The sequence below is a fragment of the Mytilus galloprovincialis genome, chromosome 14 (genome assembly GCF_965363235.1).
Source record: "Mytilus galloprovincialis chromosome 14, xbMytGall1.hap1.1, whole genome shotgun sequence".
In the NCBI taxonomy this organism is placed as follows: domain Eukaryota; kingdom Metazoa; phylum Mollusca; class Bivalvia; order Mytilida; family Mytilidae; genus Mytilus; species Mytilus galloprovincialis.
In genome coordinates this window covers 35,230,491-35,238,757 of record NC_134851.1, presented here as the reverse complement: position 1 = coordinate 35,238,757, position 8,267 = coordinate 35,230,491, and the positions used below count along the sequence as shown (strand labels likewise).

Here is an 8,267-nt window from a genome sequence, read left to right as displayed (position 1 = left end):
CATGTACGACCAAGAAGTTTGATGAACTTTATTTTGCGTTTGCTCTTTATATCTATGATATCAACGCCGACCTTCGTTCTTGATGCCCCGGATGTAATAGCAACAGTTGATTCATCAATCGGTGTTATATCAAACCCATAACTAGGACCTAGTTGCATTTTATGTTGGATTTTGTTATCTGATGCAATGGCGACAAGCATTTTTTTGTAGAAATGATCAGTGAACAAAAAGTCCTCCTCTTCTGATATACAACAACCTTTATTGTCCTTACCGTCTGCTGTTATCTTCTGCTGTAGAATCAACTGCACTTCATCGATAGTCTTCTTCCTTGATACTACTTTTATCTGATCTGTGATTGTTTATTTTTTGAACTAATGAACTCGAGGTTGCTTGTTTGGGTTCTCATTTCAATTGATCCAAAGTTGTTAAAACTGTTCAAAATAGATTCAAAAACGGGGTCTACCTTCCAAACTGCTTCAATCTGCTCCAAACGTTTTGCCTCTATCAATGACTGCAGATACAGTTCGTTTTGATAAACTATAACTTCAGTTTCTGTTACACCCAGAAATGTTTGAAGATCGGATGCATGTTGTTTGATGTTTAGAAAATTGGTCTGACATTTAATTACCATGGTTTCATTTTCTTTGACAGATGATAAGACATTTTGAATACTCTCTTTACTTTCACATTCCTTTTCTTCTAGATCTTCAATGATTTGTTTTTCAAGATTGTCTAAACGTTTGTTTATTTCAGCACGTTTCTGTCGAATTTCTTTACCAAATCGCGTTTTCACTTCTGCAATGTATATCATATTAGAATTTCTGTCCTTTTTAAATCTATCGAAATTTTTTATTAAGTCGTCAAATCTTGATTCTAAGTCTAGAAATAGCTCAGAGGTCTTGAAATTATTGGTAACCTTCTCAAGAGTAGTGACGTTACATTTACGATGATCATTGATGCATTTAAAACAAGTATGTAACGCATGTTCAGCGCAATATTGTTGATACTGTTCATTGTGGTAGATACATGACTCTGGTATGCCAGTTATGAATGATGGTTGTGACTTGTAATTGGAAATTGGTATGGGTTCATGACCTTCTGTAGCTTTCAGTAATTTATGATTTTCTTGACACTCGTCACGAATGCCTTTTTAACATCCCGGACACCAATATTTGCAAACTTTTGTTATTTGTCAAAGTGAACATATGCCCCATTTACTTGTGTTAGAGGCCATTAGTATCTCTGAAATTAAAACAACATAACAGTGTTAATCACATTCTAATTGTTTTGCAATTATTGCCAAGTATCTCGCTCTACACTTTTTTGTTATTTTTATTTTTAATATGTTTACTTGCTTTCGTTAGACCTTTAGAAGTTTTGTTATATAGATATAGAAAGATGGGTTATAAGTGTCAATGAGGCAACTCTCAATCCAAACAACAATTCATAAAAGTAAACCAATATGGATCAATGTACGGCCTACAACACGGAGCCTTAGCTCACACCGAACAACAAGCTATAAAGGGCCCCAAAATTACTAGTGTTAAACCATTCAAATGGAAAAACCAACGGTCTAATCTATATATAAAAAGACGAGAAACGAGAAACACGAATAAATTACATAAACAAACGACAACTACTGGACGTCAGATTCTTGACTTAGGACAGGTGCAAACATTTGCAGCGGGATTAAACGTTTTAATGGTACCAAACCTTCTCCCTTTTTTCAATGATTGATTAAGCGAACTTGATATCACACCTGGATGTCTTGGTGTACTTGTTATTATCCATGTTTGATTAATTGTACTTGATATCACGCATGAATGTCTTGGTGTACCGGTTATAATCCATGATTGATTAAATGTACATGATATCACGCATGAATGTCTTGGTGTACTTGTTATTATCCTATCCATGATTCATTAAGTGTACTTGATCATGTTGATATCACGCAGGAATGTCTTGGTGTATTTGTTATTATCCATGAATAATTAATTGTTCTTGATATCACACCTGAATTTTTTGGTGTACTTGTTGTTATCCCTGCTTGACTAAGTACAATTGATATCATCTTCGATTATTTTAGTTTACTTAAATGTAAAAGAAAGACAGTGCTGTATTTATCCTTTCGAGTGTACATTACCGAATGATACCTTCAAAGAATACAAAAAAGAAAAATGTTAAAAAATCATTTTTGTACATCAAATATATAAATGTTTTACGACTGTTTTCCCATTTCTCCATTTGTTCGGACAGTTTGAATAAACAGTTGAATGTTTTACACTAACAACTATAGGTCACCGTACGGCCTTCAACAATGAGTAAACCCCATACCGCATAGTCAGCTATAAAAGGCCCCGAAATGACAATGTAAAGCAATTTTCAAAAGAGAAAACGAATGGCCTTATTTATACTTAAAAAAATTGAACGAAAAACAAATTTGATTCGTGTTGCTTAGTCTGGAAAGCTGACTGTACACACTTGAACTATTTTCTACTAGTATTACAACTTCAATAAGCCTAATTCCTGTAACACATAGATTCTATCAAATGATTGTTATTCTATGTGGCTTTATTCGTGTTCTCACAAATTTAACATTGAATTAATTACTCAACAAACAACAAACTTTAAAAAAACTTTATTCAATTTAAACTTTTATAACATTTTTAAGAACCGCTTGTTTTTATAACACCATCACAAATGTTGGAACGGGCATTTTTTTCTAATAGTCTTCACGAAATATTGTAAAAGAAAGCAGAATTCACGGTATTTGCAACAAGAAGTTTTCTGTTCTCTGTATCAAGGAAAATAGCAGATGGAGATGATAGACCGTCATCTCTGGTCAAGATTTGTGTGTGATGTTTTCCATCGCTTGATATAATGATTACATTGGACGAGCGGAATCCAACAACGTACACGTTACCATTTTTATCAACTGCGATGCCACTCGGTTCATTCAAAACACGTTTATCTTGAAAGGTCCAAACATTTGATCCATTTCTGTCACAACAAACTACACTGTGGTCATTACAGTTAGTGTAGTGTATCTTGTCTGAGACGACAGAAACGTAGGGAAATGGAGGTAAAATACAACGGATCACGTGAGTTAAAGTATCGTCCAAAGAATTTATTTTGTATATACCACGACCTTCTACACAGACAAACAGTGAGTTGTGGTCTCGTGTGATTCCCCATGTACGACCAGGAAGTTTGATGAATTTAATTTTGCATTGATTCTTGATATCTATGATATCAATACCGACCTTCTTTCCTGAAACCCCACCTGTAATGGCAACAGTTGTTTCGTCAATGAGTGTTATATCAAACCCATAACTAAGACCTAGTGGCATTTTATGTTTGAGTTTGTTATTTGATGCAATGGTGATGAGAGAATTTTGGGAAAAATGACTTGTGAACAAAAAGTCCCCTTTTTTTGACATACAGCAACCCTTAATGGGTTGTCCGTTTGTTGTAATATCCGTCTGTAGAATCAACTTTACATCGTTAATATTAGTCTTTTTCGTTATTACTACTTGTATTTGTGCTTGCTTATTTTTCGAACTAATGAACTCAAGGCTGCTTGTTTTAGTTCTCATTTTAATTGATCCAAAGTTTTTTAAACTGTTTGGAATAGTTTCAAAAACTGGATCTTCCTTCCACTCTAGGTCAATCTGCTCCAAACTTTTTGCCTCTATCAATGACTGCAGATACTGTTCGTTTTCGTATACTACAACTTCAATTTCTTTTATTCCCAGAAATGTTTGAAGATCGGATGCATATTGTTTGATGCTTTGGAAATTGGCATGGCATTGAGTTACCATGGTTTCTTTTTCTGTGACAGATGATAAAACTTTCTGAATACTATCTTTACTTTGACACTCCTTCTCTTCTAGATCTTTAATGAGTTGTTTTTCAAGATTGTCTAAGTGTTTGTTTATTTCCACTCTTTTCTGTCGAATTTCTTTACCAAGTCGCATTTTCATTTCTTCGATGTTAGTCATATTAGAATTTCTATCCTTTTTAATCCTACCGATATTTTGTAACAAGTCGTCAAGTCTCGATTCTAAATCTAGAAATTGCTCAGAGGTCTTGAAATCATTGGTGACTTTCTCAAGAGTAGTGACGTTACATTTACGATGGTCATTGATGCATTTGAAACAAATAGGTAACGCGTGTTCAGCACAATATTGTTGATACTGTTCATTGTGATAGACACATGATTGTTGTATGCCAGTTATGAATGACGGTAGTGATTTGTAATTTGAAATTGGTATGGGTTCATGACTTCTTGTAGCTTTCAGCAATTTGTGATTTTCTTGGCACTCGTCACAAATGCCTTCTTCACATCCCGGACACCAATATTTGCAAACTTTTGTTATTTGTCGAAGTGAACATATGCCACATATACTTGGGTTAGAAGCCATTTTTATCTCTGAAATTAAACAACATAAAAATGTTAATCACATTCTAATTGTTTTGCAACTATTGTGAAGTATCTTGCTCTGGACTGATTTGTTCTTTTCATTTTTAATATGTGTATTTGCTTTCGTTAGCAGTGTAGAAGTTTTGTGATATAACTAATTTAGGTTGAATTTCTGTAAATGTAGACAAAGCAATATCATATAGGAACTCTCTTTGCGGCTGAAACTGTGATATTTGTACTATGAAGTTTTGTATAAATATATATCTTAGAATGGAAAGTTGATATGCACATCTATTAAATTCAAAGTTGAAAAGGGATGTGCGGCATTATTCAACAATTATATGCCTCTACCTTGTTAAAGTTTATATCTAAACTAAAATTCTGTACTATCCATAACTTCACTTCGTTCCTACTCCATGTACTTCACAATTCAATTTTAATTTCACCGCGACAATATTTTTAAATACTGGTAACATTGCCTGTTGCAAGTTTTGTCTCCATGATATGAAACATATTTATCATATCTGGGAACCAGTACGTAGGCAAATCGAAATTAATTTGAGTATTATGTATCTCCCAAAAAGAGGCGTTGTTTGAAAAAAAGTTGTATTTACAAAGTGCATCCCATAATCTGTTAATCTGTATATTATTTCGTTTTAGTCTTAAATAGGTACATATTTTGATATAGTATCCACTAAAATGCACTTAAATTCAGTATAGTTGTATAAATAAATAATATAGAATGGCCTTTTCTTATCCAAGTCAAAAGAACGAAACTATACACAAGTTTAAACTCCAATTTATTGTGAAATATAGTATATTGAAATCACTTTTTTTTTCAAAATAATCCAATTAAAAAAATTCACTCGAAAAGAAATGTATATAATTAAAAGAATCTGAGAAAATTGGAAATAGTTTATGAAATAATCTCGAAGATGAGATCTGCAAACTAAGGCAATTTTTATTCTAAGCGTCCCATGTTTAATTTTAAATATCATTTATTTTCAAAAAATTTAGTGAAAATACAATTTTTTAGCTTGCAAAAAATGTCACAAAAAAATCGCGTATTAGGTCCGAGACCACAATTATTTCGTAGTGCATTTCTTTTGGACAATAAATGCAAATTAAAAAAATCCCACATGCGCTTTCCCAATCAAAATTTTACAGTGTGTTTACTTTTGGGACATATTATATCGAAATTATTTAACTAGATCCAAACAGGGCGTTAGACGAGGGTCATTTTTACAACATATTTTGCGCGACGGGTGCCGCATGTGGAGCAGGATCTGCTTACCCTTCCGGAGCACCTGAGATCACCCCTAGTTTTTGGTGGGGTTCGTGTTGTTTATTCTTTAGTTTTCTATGTTGTGTCATATGTACTATTGTTTTTCTGTTTGTCTTTTTCATTTTTAGCCATGGCGTTGTCAGTTTGTTTTAGATTTATGAGTTTGACTGTCCCTTTGATATCTTTCGTCCCTCTTTTTTTTGCACCACTTGTCTGAGATAATCTTCTTTCTTATGGATCCAGAGTTCATAAATAAGTAATAAATCTTGATAAAAGCATAGAAACACAAATATTGACACATAAAAAAAACCTGTCAGATAGAAAATCAGAATGCCACTTATTTATCAAAATTGAAAAAGCTTTGAAATGCTTATTTTGACCATAAAAGTATAAATTTGTCATTTTTGCAGAAATTCTATCAAATAAAAGTTTAACTCCTTTAGTTTAATGCTATTTGACAAATTTACACCATCAAATCATTCAAGTAAGTTGCCAAAATACAAATTCTATATTTACTGATTTCACTTCTTAGGTCTGAGACCACTCATATTTCGTAGTGCATTTCTTTTGGACAATAAATGCAAATTAAACAAAATCCCACCGGCGCTTTCTCAATAAAATTTTTACAGCGTGTTGTACAACTTTTGGGACATATTATACCAAATTTATAGAAAACTTCATCTGCTCTAACTAAAAATATGCACAATTCATGTTAAGGGGGTCTTGAAATCTTTTGACAATTTCCGAAGTGCTAATTTTTAACCTTTTTCAACTGGACCAAATTAATTCTTTACTTTAAAATTCATTACCCAAATGTTTTGACAGTGTCATTTTATCCCTTGACTTACTATTTGAGGCATAAAACATGGAGAAATACATAAGAACGGGGGATAAAAAAAATGGCAAGTAACACACTGTCTACAATAGGGACAACATTCGTAAACAACGAAAATCAAAGGACGACAATTGTGGTCTCGGACCATTAAGGTGTTGTGCGAGTATATATGAGACCAATTTGGCATTTATTTACCTTAATTTGGTACGTATCCAAATTCAATATATATGGAAAATACAATGCCGTGTATCGTTTTTGTTGATGATTAGTATATATACAATATCTTAAATATGACCTATGCTTACACATGTATATAACATGTATAACCAACTAATCCATATCATCCCTTATAATTGAAATGTATGAACAGAATTTGTGTGGTGCAGGTATATTCTATCAATTTAATCCAATATAATAATTTACCATTAAATATGTCAGATCCTAGTATATGCTATGTAGATGTAGATCATACCCCAAATCAATATCAGTTATCAAACGTAAAATGCTTTTTAATACAGATGTCATTAAAGAGGATGGTAAATTTTATATAATACCTCGTAAAAATATAACCCATATTTTTGTCATACCTCAATAAACCCAGCAATAGTAGGTGCATTAATTGCGAAGTTGAGTATACATAACTTATATATCGCACCATAATTTCTGACCGACTTTCTCAAACTTAATGTTTCACTGGATCTTTGGAAGTGATTATCAATGGGGTTTAGATTAAAACAAAAACGTTAGGTATACAGGTACAGAATTGATAGCGTATCAATAATTATTTTTAGATTATTGGTTTTTTAAGTTAGTGAATTGTTTACAGCATGTTATGACCCGCTTACTCGAGCCCGCTTATATTTTATTACAATTTGAGGTATATTTGAGACACATTCTTTGGAAGAAAATAAATAATGAATGAACAACCTGTCACAAATTTCATTAAAAACATATGTATGAAATATATGTTTCCTATTTAGTATCATGTGTATGCTTACCTAAATAAAATACTCAAATAATCAGGTGTTATCATCCGTCATTCTTTAACAAGGAAGAAAAAAGATCACATGATATTTACACATTCATAAATACTGATGGACATTTAAAACGCAACAATAACATACAGTAATAAATTAATAATAATATACGAATCAATAAAGGTGTAATAATGTTTATTTCAATACCAGTAAGGGTAAATCAATAATAATTCATTTAATTCATTTCATAACTTTTAAGATTACGTTTGCAGACCAAGTAAAAGGCTACAAGGAGCCTTTGTCGCTCACCTGATATTTTATGATGTTTGAAATAATATAACCGTTATACTTCAGCTTTAGTTTCAGAGATATAAGTCAAAAATTGCCTTTTTCCCACTATGTTCTATTTTAGCTATGTCTGTCATGTTGGTCTGCAGGCAGGGTCATCGGGGAAAAAAATTGAACTAGATACCCATATGCTGATTGTGGCCAAGTCTTGTTAAATTTGTTTCAGGAAAAGAGTTGTACATGATTACAAAAATTTACGAAAAATTGTTATATTTGACTTATGAAATTAATTGACCATTTTGATTTTGTTGACTTATTTGTAAATACCTCTTTGCTGAACTTTATTGTTATAAACAGTTTATCTATATCTATAATAATATTCAACATAATAAATAAAAGCCTCACATGTCTGTGAAATTACTAATTCAGGGACACCAACCAAACAACGGCCATAATGGT

At 32.2% G+C, this 8,267-nt stretch overlaps 1 long non-coding RNA gene across 1 annotated transcript; it reads right to left on the bottom strand.

Moving 5' to 3' along the window:
* Positions 1 to 2,623: 2,623 nt before the first annotated feature.
* Positions 2,624 to 7,604, bottom strand: LOC143058351 (uncharacterized). Its single transcript, XR_012973019.1, has 2 exons — positions 7,542 to 7,604; positions 2,624 to 4,432 (listed from the first exon to the last, which is right to left on the bottom strand). It is a non-coding gene; the product is annotated as an uncharacterized LOC143058351 (long non-coding RNA).
* Positions 7,605 to 8,267: the final 663 nt, after the last annotated feature.